Consider the following 15,567-nt stretch of genomic DNA (forward strand, 5'->3'; position numbering starts at 1 on the left):
GTAATTTTCCCATTACACTGGAGCCTAGTACACCCCTACCCGCCCCGGGCAGGGAAGTGCCACTTTCAGCTTTGGATCTGCAGCCCCTGGGAGCCCTGCCCAGCAGTCTGAGCCGCAGCCCAGTGTTTGTAGGCAGAGAGGGGCTGGTTTGGTGTCTAAACAGTGTCTGGAGGGAACCAGGCATTATGCTCTTTGGATGCCCTAAACATTCTGTGTAAATAGTTCCTTTTCTTGTTAATCCCTAGATGAGAGGAGATATGAAGCTCAATGCAAATAATGCCTGAAGCATCTTTCTTAATTAACTTTGAAATGCTAGTAATTATCCACATAATTAGAGCAAATCGAATCTAGCTTGTGTCGCTGACAGGGCGGATGTTCGGAGGCTGGCACCTCCTTGCTCACAGTGGTTTCAGTCACACAAAAAATTCAGCCCAGGGCTTCCCTGGTGGCGCAGTGGTTGAGAGTCCGCCTGCCAATGCAGGGGACGCGGGTTCGTGCCCCGGTCTGGGAAGATCCCACATGCTGCGGAGCGGCTGGGCCCGTGAGCCATTGCCGCTGAGCCTGCGCGTCCGGAGCCTGTGCTCCGCAATGGGAGAGGCCACAACAGTGAGAGGCCCGCGTACTGCAAAAAAAAAAAAAAAAGCAAAAACAAATTCAGCCCACATGACAACATAACTGCCTTCTGAGCGCTCGCTGCCCAGAGATGCCCACCACAAAGGAAGTGCTGAGGGGCTTTGTACCCGTTTGACACACACACAGGTGCCGCCTCGTGTGGACTGCAGATGCCCTCAGCTGAGCTCGCGGGAGTCGGGGAGCCCTGGTGTCAGTCGGTGGGGTGGGCTGCTTCGGGGTCCGGGTAGCATCAGTGGTGCTGCTGGCTGCGTGTGCAGAGCTCTCTGCCTCTGTGCCCGGGTGCAGCCCCGGAAGCAGGGGGTCAGGACACAGGAGGCAGAGATTGGGGTGATGCTCCAAAGACACGTGGAGCCCCCAGGAGCTGGAAGGGGCAGGAAGGACCCTCCCCGGAGCCTCGGAGGGAGCACAGCTGTGCATCACCTTGACTTTGGACTTCTGGCCTCCAGACCTGTGGAGAGAATAAATTTCTGTTGTAAGTCACCTAGTTTTTGGCACTTTGTAACAGCAGCCCAGGAAACTAACAAACCTGCCCCTCCAGGTGCTGGTGACGTTCCTGGAACCCTAACAACAGGCGACTGGTAGAACCCAGCAGATGATTCACGTGGAATTTCCAACCAGCCTGATGTGATGGGTGGTTCTGGGTGGGGCTCAGAGCGTTAGTTGCTGTGTCTTGCACATCTGAGTTTGTGCAGACTGGTTTGTGATTGGCTGGACGTTCTTCACTCTTTTTTTTGTTTCTTTCCTCTTTCAAACTAGTGTTTTGTTTGTTTGTTTTTCTCCTAAGTGCGTCCCTTTAAATCTCTGGGACTCTGCTGTGTCTGCTCACTGCCCCCTGTGCTGTCCGCCTGGGAGATGCTGCTGGATAAGGGGTCCCTGCTGCCCAGAGACAGTTCTCTCTGCATTGCCCACCCATCATCCCTGCAGGGACCCCGAAAGCTAAATCCGTCACCATTCCTGCCTGGAAACTGGGTGCACCAAAACGAGGTGGATTTAGAATAAAATTATTTACTACCATCCTTAAGAGGGAAGACCCATGTCCCACCAGTTCCCGCGTCCTCCCCGTTCCGCGTTCCTGATCTCATACGTGTACCTACTGTTGTTCACTGGTATTCCAGCAGGCTTTCCCGAGGCACCTCTGCCTGCCCCCCAGGGAACCTGCTGGGGCCGTAGTCTTGGGTCACCTCCTTAAACTCTCCTGTAAGACAGGAATAAAGACACAGACCTACTGGAGAATGGACTTGAGGATATGGGGAGGGGGAAGGGTAAGCTGTGACAAAGCGCGAGAGAGGGGTGGACATATATACACTACCAAACGTAAGGTAGATAGCTAGTGGGAAGAAGCTGCATAGCACAGGGAGATCAGCTTGGTGCTTTGTGACCACCTAGAGGGGTGGGATAGGGTGGGAGGGAGGGAGACGCAAGAGGGAAGAGATATGGGAACATATGTATATGTATAACAGATTCACTTTGTTATAAAGCAGAAACTAACACGCCATTGTAAAGCAATTGTACTCCAATAAAGATGTAAAAAAAACCCCAAAACCCCCAGGGCTGAATTGCAGCTCATTTGCTCCCAGCTTGGAACGTGTGTGTCTGTGGAGGGCAGTTAGGCTTCATGGGATCACCCCTTGCAGAGGGTGAGTGGTTGACTGTGGTTATATCTGTAGGTGCACGGTGATATTTTCCCTCCTAGAAACAGCCTCTTTATACTGCCACGTTGAAAAACCAGTTCTTGGAGATGACCTCCTCTGGCTGACCTTGGCCAGCCTTCTGCAGCTGCTGTATTGCAAAGCCCAGCATGATGGCTACTCAGAGTGGGCTGGAAGCACTTGTAACCCAGGCAGTGATGGGAACTCATGGCTGTGAGGTTTGTCCAAGTGCACTCCAGCCCAGCACCTGTTAGGTCCCAGATGGCAAACGTTGTTGAGGACATAGGGCCGGGGGTCAGCAGTTTGTATCTGAGCCATAAAGACCCCCGGAGAAAGAGAATAAACACCATATCTTCTTCCCCTTTTGAAGCTCAATGTCATTAGACCATGTTAGATTATTGTGGGCTCACGACCCGTGGGCAGAGATGACCTTACAGGGGAAACTTGCTTTGACGGTAGGGAGAATTGGGGCTGCTGCTGGCTGGGGCAGATCTTGTCTCAGGCAAAGTCTGGTTCCGGCACTTCTGGCCCAGTCCTGTGTGAGGGCTTCAAATAAGTGACTGAGCCTGTGAGTGTGGGATCAGTTAAGGATGCCCAGCGGGGGGCTCTCCTGCTTGAGTACCAGCTCAAGCTGAGAATAACTGGAAGGGCAAGAGCTCTACAGTCCTCCCTGCCCCTTCCAGGGATCCTCATCTTTGTGAGCTTCTGCAGTTTCCCTGGGATTTCTGGAGGCACGTTGCCTCAACCCGGGGTGAGCATCGTGCGTTAGCCCTTTGGAAGGGGGATCAGCCTCTGGTGCGAGACCCCGGGGCACAGTGCTTGAGCTCTGCTAACTTGGCCAAGTGGGGCTAGAGCTTTGTAACTGGAATGAGGCTTGGGGAGGGGCTACATAAACCCCCGCAAGGCGGTGTGGGTCCCATGCGCACATATACGTGGGTTCAAATGTGAGACCACCCCGCGGTGCTTACTGCTTTCTCTCAGTCACCATGATGCCGGCGCACGTGCTCACGGAGTGGGAGAGAGCTGGGTTTGGAAATCAGAGACCTGGCTGTGAATGCTGCTGCTGCCGTCGCCCAGCTCTGGGGGTCACCTCGCTTCTCCAGGGTCAGATGTCCTCAGCTGGGTGTTGGACAGGTGCCTCCGGAGGCGGGAGCATGCCTGTGAAAGTGCTTGTTGGAAACTGAAAATCCTGGAGGGGGTTCATTTGCTACTATTATTCCCCGTGCGGTTTTGCAGGCTTGTCAGGCAGAGATGATTTGTGCTTTGGGCAGCGTGGATCTAGCCGATTCATGAGCCCTTGTGCGAGCTTATTTCCCCCTGAGAACTGGGGTCAAGCGGTCCCCATGGTGGCCTCCGGAGGGCCGTGTGGACTGGCCTGCAGGGTGTTCTGCTGCCCCTACTGGAAACGTGCACCGATACCGCTACGTATGCCTCACAAGCTCAGTCGTGGGCAGAAATGAATTTATCTTGTTCACGCCGCTCTCGGTGACAGTATTTAATGAAGAGACGTTTCAGAGTGTTCCTGAACTTACGGATTTTGAGACAGGCCGCATAGCTTTACAAAATCACTTGCAGAAACAAATTCGGAACTGCAATTCACTTCACTTAATGAAAAGAAACCAAAAAGGCACGTGGTTGCCGCTTGGCTGGATGTTTCCTTTGCACGTGTCCCAGCCTGTACACGTCAGTGAGGCCCCGCCGCTTCAAGCCAAGAGCTTTCAAACTTCAATAGGTTGATGGCCGTGTGTGGAAAGTGGCCGAGGGGGCTTATGTTGGAATTCCATAAATGGGCGTCCCAACTTTGCATCTAAGTGGATCACCACACTGAGTTCAGAAACGTAACACCTGTCACAACTCGTCACAACAGGCGCTTCTGATTATCCGAGCCCTGAGTTAGAATTTTCCAACAGAGCCCATCAGGAGCGTGTGATATAAGATCCAGATGTACCCTGGGATGTTCTGGTTTCTGGAACAACATGTTTGGGAGACTGCTGGGCCCGTGTCTCTCACTGCATGGTGTCCGTGATGGCTAGCAGCTCAGGGGCACGTAACTGAGGGGTGTGATTCCAGTTGCAGCAAAGGGGCGTCCCTGGGAAGCGGGCGTGTGTCCCATAGGCAGGAAGTAGCGCTGAGTCCTGCTCTGCCGGTTCTCCGGGGATGCCCGCTCCTTGTGTCTGCTCAGCCTCCTGAAATCCACTCACTCCTGAGAACGGGGGCTTTGCCTCATAACCTGGCAGGTCAGGTTGTTACGTGTGGCCTTGTGTCCAGCAGCTCACTTCAGTACTGACTGCGTTTTCTCCTGTCTCCGTCCTCATTTTCCACTGACACTGCTGTGTAATTGCCTGCAGCCTGGGTAATTAATTGTTAGTTCTGGGTGCATTGGTGTAGCCCTAGTGAGCACGAGAGGCCCCCGTGTTGGGAAGGTCTCTGAATTGGATTTTCATCTGCTCGGCACTGTCGTTGTTAATTATGAGACCAGCAGTGAGGCCATTTTGGAAATGAAAACACATTACCCTGACTTGCAGGCATCCTGGATCCGTTAAGTTTCTCTTCCAGCTGCCTCGCAGACACGTGCAGATGACAGCTTCGGATGCTTTCTTTAGATTTACGTATGGATAAGATCATGCCCTTGGAGGCTGCTTCTATCCTTCTGATGGGGGTGCGCGTGGAGGATGCCTGTTTCTTGAGTTTGCTCTGCTTCATTTGATCTGGCACTTGGACCCTTTGCAGAAGAAAAGCGTAGCAATAAGCCCAGGAGGCTGGCCGTAGCTGCATTATTCAACATGTGGCCGGAGGGCGTTGGTGCGGTGCCCTCAAAAGAGGGTCTGCTTGAGATTCAGTGTAGTTGCTGCTCAGCCGCCACCCTCAGGGCACCTCACCGTTTTGGGGATCCCTTGAGTACCCTTTGCGCGCGGCCACATGGTTTACTTATGGTTTCTGGCTTATGTCGGTTTACCTAGCACTGCACCTGTTGTGGACAGACTAAAGGCTCCCCAAACATTTTCCTGCCCTTATCCCTGAAGCCTGTGACTGTGTCATCTTACGTGGTGAAAGGAACTCTCTGGATAGGCTTAAATTAAATATCTTGATATATAGGGAGATTATTCTGGATTACCTGGATGGGCCCAAGGGTCCTTTAAGAGGGAGACCAGAGGGTCAGAGGCAGGAAAAGCAGATCTAGTGACGGGACCAAAGCTGCTTCAGGCTGGAGTGTTGCACTTTGAAGGGAGGAAGGGGCCCTGGGCCAGGAGATGCAGGCACCTCCAGACACTGGAAAAGGCAAGGAGACAGACTCTCGTCCAGAAGGAGTGAAGCCCTGCCTGCACCTGGATTTTGGAGTTCTGACCTCCAGAACCGGAAGAGAATAAAGTTGAGGAGTTATTTTTGAGCCGCTGAGTTGTGGCCATTTGCTACAGCAGCAATAGTAAACTAACATTGAACCCGATCCTTACGAGGTATGAAGTGTTTGTTGAATGGAAGATTGCTGGAGAAGCAGAGCCCCAGCGATGTAGTTTCCATGTGAAATCAGTTCCAGAATGAGCGCTAATAAACTCACCTCACCTTCTCTCGCTCTGCTGAGATGAGGACCATTTACTGCCTTTTGGTTCATGACGCAGAATCCTCACGCGCATGGAGCAATTTTGGCTAAGAGCAGTGTCGACTAACAGCTGCAGCTTCGTTGTAAAATGCTATTAAATGGAAACTTAAAGGTTTCCATTAATTTCCTTTCGTGAAGTTTTCATGATGTGTTTAAAGGAAAAACTGTGAGTATGTCACCCTATCATCTGTTTCAAAGATGCAGGAAAAAAGGTAAGAAAAAAGAGAATCAAAGCAGTATTTTGAACTTTTGAGGGCACCCTTTCTCAGAGCCCTCAAATTCCCAGTGGAAGACATAACGCATACCTTTGGCTTAAAAGGATACTTTGTAGTTTTGTGTCTCTTTTGTCCTTTTTTATTTTCTATCTCAGCTTGTCTCTTATTTGTGGTCAGCATGTGTCTCTTATTTGTGGTCAGCATGTTGCCTTCATTTCTGTTAACGAGATGCTGCACAGCTCTTGAGGAAGGTTTCAGAGAGGGATTGCGGGACGGCAGGTCAGGGAAGCAGCGTGGTTGTCCAAGCCCGGCCACCGAGCAGCCTGTGACCTGGTCCAGTCAAATCCCTGTCTGGGTCCTGGCTTCCTCTTCTGTAACATGAGGGCTCAGAGTAGATAGTCCCTGGCATACTTCCCTCTGAATTCTGGTCTCGCCCAGGCCATTTTGAGAGCCAACTGAATGGGATGCATGTTGATTCTGTTCAGCTGGACATTTCCAACCCAAAGTCTTTAAAGGTGGGCTGACCTTCCACGTTTTATTTCTTGAGGAAAAAAACCCCAAACAAAGAAGTTTCTAAACATGTTAATAAGCTCCCCTAAGACCACCATTCATCATTCTGATTGAAACCTTTTAAACTGCATAATTGTGCTCTGTTTTTCTCAGTTCCGATAATGAAGTAGCTTTTGAGGCAACAGTGATTAACTACAGGCTTGATAGAGCGCGATGCATTTGTCTGTAGGTGTCTGCTTTTTTCGGTTTTAAATTTATCTTAACTCTCTTTGTGGAGTGAATCCATAGGACGATGGTGCTGCCACAAGAATGACAATGATGCCTCCTTCATTCCGCCCCAAATTAATGAAGGGCGATTAGTGAAGTTCCTATTTGCCCTTTAAATGTGATTTTCCCCCCTCTTTTTTGACTCGTGCCAAAGCTCGTGGCAGGGCTGCTCTTTATTGAGCTGTGCCTCCTCCTCAACCCCATAAATACATTTTTTTAAAAAAAAAGACTTAATAGATGACTTCTTTAAAGATTTATGAGGCTCTGCAACTAGACTTTGTATAAAGAAAGTACGGATCCTAAATTTTATGTTTTAATAAGATCAGAGGGACTGATTCATTGTTTTTTTGGTACTTTATAGAAAGTCGATAAATACAATTCTTTGACTCCTGTGAGACTTTCGGTGTTTTGGTCTTCCACTGAAGCTCAAATGTGCATTACAGGGAAAGATTTCTGGTTGAAATGATTCAGAAAATGCATAATTCAGTAAGCTGAACTGGAAACCCTCGGGATAATTCACCTTCTCGGATGTGAACAGTCTGTAACCCCTCCTTTGAATTCCCAGCCTGGGAATATTGTTTCCAGTTCCACAGGTCAAAGGATGGTTTTGAGTCCCCTAACAGTAAGTTGTAAAGGGAAAGATGTAGAAATCATTGCTTACGGCTTTGAGAAGAAGTCTAGGAAATTATGCTGATCCAGATGAAAGAAATAGGTTGTGAGATATAAGAATTATCTGCTCTAGTAAAGGTGAAGTGGCCATAACTCAGCAGTGTGATAGCATCTCCCGAGTGGAGGATAACCACGCACAAGAAGAGGTGACAGGCTGCCAACCCAGTGGCGATAAAAAGGGTTTTCTCTGTCCTTTGCCGTAAAACTGACGTTGTGTTCAACGACATGACCTCGAAGGCAGATAGTCACCTGGTGTTTCCTTCCGCTTTGCTCTGAAGGATGCGCATTTAAAGATGGAGGAAGTGTGGGGTGAGGGCTGGATTGCAGGAGACAGGAGCGTGTCTGCTCTTCTGCACCCGCGGAGGACCGGACCTCTGATCACAAACACATCCTGCCCCGTGGTCCACGGCAGCCACCAGCCACACTGAAGATGGAGAATGAGATTTGGTCTTGAGCTGCACTCCGGCATGATTTCTAGGGTCAGTTTCCCCACACCTACAGCGAACTGGGTGGCACGCTGGACTTGGAACCCATGGTCACCTGTCAGGATGATCAAATTCAGGGTGTGGATTGAATAGAAAATGGCATTACAGATCTTTCGTAAGGCTTCTTTAAAAAATTTTCATGAAAATCACCCAAGTAATTCAATTTCTTCATAGAATTCAAGAAGACAAGAATATACAGATACTTTAAAAATGAATAAAGATCACCCATAAACCCAGCACCTGAAATCAACCAAACATTGCTGTTTTATAATGTATATTCTTCCAGACTTTATATATATATATGTGCGTGTGTGTATACATATATACTATATTTTTATGCATTGTATCCTTCTTTCCCCTTTTTAACTGAACTATACGTACAGTAAAGTATGCTAATCTTAAGTGTACAGATTGATACATTTTTATATAGATGTACACCCATATAGCCATCACCCAGATCAGGGCAAAAAACCCTCCGATCACCCTGGAAGACTGTTCAAACCCTTTTCAGGAGAGACAAGAGGGCATTGTACGTGGTAATTGCTGTACTGACTTCACACTGAAAGTCAGCTGTGCCTGTTCTAGAGCTTCAGATTTATGGTATCACACACTGTGCAGACTTCGGTGAAATAAATGTGGCACTCACATTTCTGTGTATAAGAGTAGTTACTTCCTTTTAATTGTGCAGTCACATTCCATCGTATAAATATGCCACAACTTATTATTACCTGTTCTCTTGTTTTTGGACATTTGGCTTGCTTTGCAGTTCTTGGTTACCAGGAATAAACGTGTAGGACCATGCTTGTGTATATCTTTTGGGAGATGTATACACTCATTTCTCTTGAGTCAATACTGTAGGAGAAATATTGCCTGTTGTAAAATGCATACATGATTATCTTTAACAGATGCCACTAAATAGTTTTTAAATTAATGTTCCATATCCTCACAAATTTCTTTTTAATTTTAGTCTTCCTGGTGAGTGTGTGAAGGTACTTAATTATGATTTTAATATACATTTTTTCTGATAAAGACTTACGTTGGAAACCTTTTCATATGCTCATTAAGTATTTGAATATCCTCTTTTGTATTTTGCCTACTCAAGTCTTCGACTATTTTAAAAAATTAGGTAGATTTTTATTATTGATTTGTGAGAATTCTTTATATATTCTGGATATAAGTTCATTCTTGGATATATGTTTAGCAGATTTTCCCTCAACGGTGATTTGTTTAACGGAACACAAGTTCTTAATGTTAATATGTCCATTTTATCTAGTTTTTTGTTTTCTATTAATGCTTTTTGTCATGCTAAGAAATATTTCTCTACTCAAGATGATGAAAAAATGTTCCTGTGTTTTCTTTTTGAAACTTTATTGTTTCACCTTTTGCATTTAGATTTATAATAATTCTTGGGTTGATTTTGGATGTGGTTTGGAGTAGAATCAAAGTGTATGCTTTTCTTTTCTGTTGCTTCATTACCATGTATGCAAGAGCTTATCCTATCCCTTCTGAATTTAGATGCCCTTTTCCTAAAGCAAGTGACTGTACCTGCATGTCTGTTTCTGTATTTTCTATTCTGTCACTGTCTATTTATCATTGCAGAAACAACACACAGTGCCCTGATTACTATAGCTTTGTAGTAAGTCTTGTTGTCTGATAGTTTGTCTCCCAACTTCTTTGTTTTTCCTCAAGACTCTCTTGATTATTCTAGGTTCTTTGTATTTCCATGTAAATTTTAGAATTGGCTTGTCACTTTCACAGAAATACCTGCTGGAATTTCAGTTGAGCTTGCATTGAATCCAGAGATCAGTTTGAGAAGAATTGACATTTTTTTTTTTTTTTTTTGCGGTACGCGGGCCTCTCACTGTTGTGGCCTCTCCCGTTGCAGAGCACCGGCTCCGGACGCGCAGGCTCAGCAGCCACGGCTCAAGGGCCCAGCCGCTCCGCGGCATGTGGGATCTTCCCGGACCGGGGCACAAACCCGCATCCCCTGCATCGGCAGGCGGACTCTCAACCTCTGCGCCACCAGGGAAGCCCCAAGAATTGACATTTTTTAAAAAATGATTTTTATAAGCCATAAATAAGGAATATCTCTTCCTATGTCTTCTTTAACTTATTTCAGAAATGTTTTATAGTTTTCCATGTAGAAGTCTTACCCTTGAAAAAAAAATTAATCCATAGGTATTTGATTTTTTGATGCTGTGTTAAGCAGTATTTGAAAATTTTCTTCTAATTTTTGTTGGTAGTATCTAGAAACAAAATGGGCTCTTTACACTGATAATATTTACAGTGACTTTTCTAAATTTACTCATTAATTCTAAGAGTTTATTTGTAGATTATTTTGGATTTTCTATGCATTTATGTCATCTGTGAATCTCGCCATTTTTATTTCTTCTGTCTGTCTTCTCTCTACCTACCTACCTATGTATGTATGTATGTATCTATTTTTGTATGTATGTATCTATTTCTCTAATTACATATGTATGTATGTATCTACCTATGTATCTCTGTATGTGTGTATTTATTTGTCTAATTATGTATGTATGTATATATGTATGTATGTATGTATCTACCTAGCTATCTACCTACATATCTTTGTATGTATGTATGTGTCTATCTACTTATGTATCTTTATGTGTATGTATGTATCTATTTCTCTAATTATATATGTATGTTTGTATGTATGTATCTGTCTGTCTATCCATCATCTTTGCCTCATTGCTCTGGCAGTCTAGCACAATATTTAGTAGAAGTGGTGGTAATGGGCTTCCTGAACCTACAGAGAAGGTGTTCACTCTTTTGATATCAAATATACTGTTAGCTATAGGGTTCCCCCCCCAACAGATTATCTTTGTCATTTTTAGGAAGACCCTTTCAATTCCCAGTTTTCTGAGCATTTTAATCATGAACGGTTACTGAATGTTATTAAATGTTTTTCTTCATCTGTTAAGACAATCCTATGGTTTGGTCCTTTACTCTGTTAATGTGAATAACATGTATTGGTATTTGAATGTTAACTCAACCCTTGCATTCCTGGAGTAAACCCCATCTGGTCATCTTTTTACTATACCAAATTCAATTGCTAATGTTAATTAGGATTTTTGTGTCTAGGCTCATAAAAGATGTTGACCTATAGGTTCTTTCTTAGTGTCTTTGTCATATTTTTGGCATCAGGGTCCTGCTGTACTCATAAAATTAATTGGTGAGTGTTCCCCTTTCTTCCCTTCTCTGAAAGAATATTTTTCAGATGGATATTATTATTTTTAAAAGTTTGGAGATATTAAGCATGACTCTACCTGAGACTAACGTTTTCTTTATGGGAATTTTCTCACTGTTGATTTAATTTTTAGGCAGATATAGGGCTACTTAAATGTTCTGTTTTTCCTGATGCCAGCTTTTTAGGTTGTGCTCTTCAGAAAGTTTGTTCTTTTCATCGAAGTTTACGAACGCCTTGGCATAAGATTTTTTCATAATATCCTTTATTTTCTTCTCTAGGTCTATGGGATCTTGGTGGTGTCCCCTTTTCATTCATGATAGTGGTCATTTTTTCCTCTCTTTCTGCCTCATCATTCTTTAAAGGGAATTTTCAATTTTATTAATATTTTTAAATAACATGGTTTGGCTTTGATTTTCCGTATTGTAAATCTGCATTTTGTTTCACTGACATCTCCTCTTGTCTTTTCTGTTTATTTTCGTCAACTTTAATTTGTTATTCTAGATTCTTGACATGGAAGTTTAGATAATGAATATAAATCATTTCTTCCCATTTCTTTCAATATATAAATTTTGGGCTATAGACTCTTCTCTAAGCACTGTTTTAATTTTATCCCACAATTTTTAATATTCCTGTTTTCATTATTGTCCAGTTCAAAGTATTTCCCTTTGTAATTTAATCTTCACCCGTGGGTTCTCGTTCAGGCATTTCATTTGTTCCCAACAGTTGTGTGCTTTCCTGCTATCTTTGTTATTTATTTTGTTTCATTGTCATTAGAGAAGAGCTCAGTGCGGTTTTAATTATTTGAAATTCACTGAGTCTTGCTTTCTGACCCAGTGGATGGATTTAGTTTGGTAAATGTTCCATGTACACTTATATAGAATATGTATTCTGTCATAGCTGTGTGCAGTGTTGTGTACATTCCAATTAGGTACTATTTGTAAATCATGTTCAGATCTTCTATATTCCTTCTGATTTTTTGCTTGTTTAATTAGCTCCCTTTAATTCAAGCTTGAAGAACTCCTTTCAGCATTTCTTGTAATGCAGTTCTAAAGGTGATGAACTCTCTCAGCTTTTTTTGTCTGGGAAAGCTTTTATCTCTCCTTCATTTCTGAAGGACAACTTTGCGGTAAAGTGCTCTTGGTTGGGAGTTTTTTCTTTCAGCACTTTGAATATCATCCCATCGTCTCCTGGCCTGTACGGTTCCTGCTGAGAGAATCTGCTGACAGCCTTAGGGGGCTTCCCTTGTATGTGAGGGATTTTTTTCTCTTGCTGCTTTTAAAATTCTCTCTTTATTTGATTTTAGACAGTTTTATTATAATGTGTCTTGGAGAAGGTCTTTTGAGTTGAAAAAATTAGGGAGACCTATGAAATTTATGAACTTTGGTGTTCAAATCTCTCTCTAGATTTGCAAGTTCTCAGCCATTATTACTTTAAATAAACTTTTCTCCCCTTTCTCCCTCTTTTCTCCTTTGAGACTCCAGTAATTCATAGATTGTTCCTCTTAATGGTATCCGTAGTTCACAGAGACTTTCTTCACTCTTTTTCATTCTTTTTTCTTTGTTCTCCTCTGACTGGGTAATTTCAAATGACCTGTCTTTGAGTTCACAGTCTCTTTCTTCTGCTTGGTCCAGTCTGATGATGATAGTGTCTACTGCATTTTCCATTTCATTCATTATATTCCTCAGCTCCAGAATTTCTGTTTGTCTCTTTTTAATGATTTCTGTCTCTGTTAAACTTCTCATTTTGTTAGTTTATTGTTTTCCTGATTTTGTCAAACTGTCTTTCTATGTTTTCTTGTGGCTCGCTGAGCTCTCTTTAAGCTACTATTTTGAATTCTTTCTCAGGCAGATTGCAGACCTCCCTTTCTTTGGGGATGGTCACTGGAAAATTATTGTGTACCTTTGGTGGTGTCATGTCTCCTTGACTTTTCATGTTCCTTGAAGTCCTGTGTTGCTGTCTTTGCATTTGAAGATGTCACCTCCTCCAGTCTTTACTGACTTGCTTTGAGAGAGAAATGCCTTTTGTCAGACCTGCTAGGGGTTTTGAGGCCTTCTGAGACCTTTCCTATGGGTACACCTACTCCACACTTCTTGTTCTCTCTTGGGCAGAATTCTTAAGATTGTGTGCCTTCTCCAATCCTGCAAAGCCAGGCTGGCTGCTACCCTAAACTGTGTCTTTATATTTAAAGTGTATATCTTGTAAAAAGCACATAACCGGGTTTAATCTTCTTGTGTAGTCTGACAGTCTTTGTCTTTCAGGTGAAGTGTTTATTCTGTTTATATTTAATGTACGTACTGATTTGGTTGGGTTTAAGCCTTAAAACACTTCCCACGCTTTGTGTCAGACAGTAAATATTCTAGAGTATTCACCCACATATTTACCCTTGGTGATGCTCTTTATTGCTTAATGTATTTTTTTTTTTTTTTTTTTTTTTTTTTTTTTTTTATGCGTTACGCGGGCCTCTCACTGTTGTGGCCTCTCCCGTTGCGGAGGACAGGCTCCAGACGCGCAGGCTCAGCGGCCATGGCTCACGGGCCCAGCCGCTCCGCGGCATGTGGGATCCTCCCAGACCGGGGCACGAACCCGTGTCCCCTGCATCGGCAGGCGGACTCTCAACCACTGCGCCACCAGGGGAGCCCGCTTAATGTATTTCTGTGCCTGCATCGAGGATACGTTTTTTTTTCTGCCACTAAAAACTTCCTTTAGTATTTCTTGTACTGTGGGCCTTCTAGCAATGAACCTCTGTTTTCATTGGTTTTAAAACATCTTTATTTTCCCTTTATTTTTGAGGGGCTCTTCCCTGGGTATAGTATTTTTAGTTGGGCTTGTTTTTTCTTTCAGTGTTTTACCAATGTCATCGCCTTTTCTTTAGAGTTCCACTTTTTCTTTTAAAAAGCCATCTGTTAGTCTTATTATTCTTTTGAAGGTAATATGCCTTTTTCCTTCTGGCTGGATTTTCTCCATATTTTTGGTTTTCAAGTCTAAGTACACTGTTTTTAGGTTTTCTTTGTATGTATTTTTGTGGGGCTTCACTGAGGGATTCATTGAATCTGTGAGTTAATGGCTTTCATCAGTTCTGTATAATTCTTATCTATTCTCTTTTCAAATGTTTTTGCCTCATGCTTTCTTGCCTGTCATTTGGAACTTTATTTACAAGTATGTTAGGCTATTTGACAGTATTCCACATGTCTCCAATGCTCTGCTATGTTGTTACTTTTTATTATATTTTCCCCTTTGTTCTTTAATGTAGACACTTTTTAATTGATATTTCTAAGTTCACTAATTATCCTCTGCTGTGTACAGTCTGTTTTTAATGCATCCAGTGCATTGTAGTTTGAAATATTATATTTTCAGTTTTAGAATGTCTATTTGATTTTTTAAATAGATTTCAGAATTCTTCATCTTTTCATTCTTTTATCTACTTTAACATACTAATCATAGTTATTTAAATGTCTTTGTATGCTTTCCAATATATGGACAATCTGTGGATCTGGTTACGTAGTCTAATTTTTATTGTTTGGATTATTGGTCACTTTATACTGCCTCTTCATTTGTCTCATAGTTTTTGAATGTATGCCAGACATTGTGAATAAAAGAACCATAGAGACGCCGATGATGTTAATTTCCTCTGGAAAGGATTCTCTTCTTCCTAAGTAGTTTTTTGTTTTTGTTTGTTTTATGTTTTGCTTTATGCTTAAGTTTGAATGGCTGGTCAGCAAAGAATTGAGCCACTTCGCTATATAAGTAAGACTCAGTCTTACTCCCATCTCTTTTTCTTGGGCCTGGTTCTCCTGGGCTATTAGTCTAGAGGCTGACAGGTGTCTGTCCCACAGCTCTGAAGTCCTGTGGCACTCATGTCAGTTCTCAGAGGTTTGATGTTGAGTCTTAGCCTCTCTCCCCCTGCAGCTTTAAATTCATCAGTTTTCCTGAGCAGGATGCTGTCTCTGTGTTTTAGGCAGTCCTCTTGCCTCTAGTGGAGCTTTGTCTCCTAAACAGTCTTAATTGCAGGATATTTCAATCTACCTAGTAGAGATTTCTGACTCCAGCCCCGCCCCCTTCAGCCTCCTATGTTACCCTAGAACTTAGCAAATGCCCCAAGGATTTAAATTGGCTTTTCCCCCTGTTTTTGGATTCCAATTCATCTTTCCAGCTGGTGTGGCTGTCAGCAGGTCTCCTGGTGTTTCTTCCTCCCACTAGAATCTTTCTGTGTTGGTTAAACCAAATCCTCAGACTTTGCCCCAAATGTGCAAATGTTCCCGCAAGAGAAAGCTTCTGGCAACCATCAGTTCTAGTAAAGACTTTTCCTTCTCTGGGATATTTGCTCATT

Source organism: Phocoena sinus, chromosome 16 (genome assembly GCF_008692025.1).
Source record: "Phocoena sinus isolate mPhoSin1 chromosome 16, mPhoSin1.pri, whole genome shotgun sequence".
Classification (NCBI taxonomy): Eukaryota; Metazoa; Chordata; class Mammalia; order Artiodactyla; family Phocoenidae; genus Phocoena; species Phocoena sinus.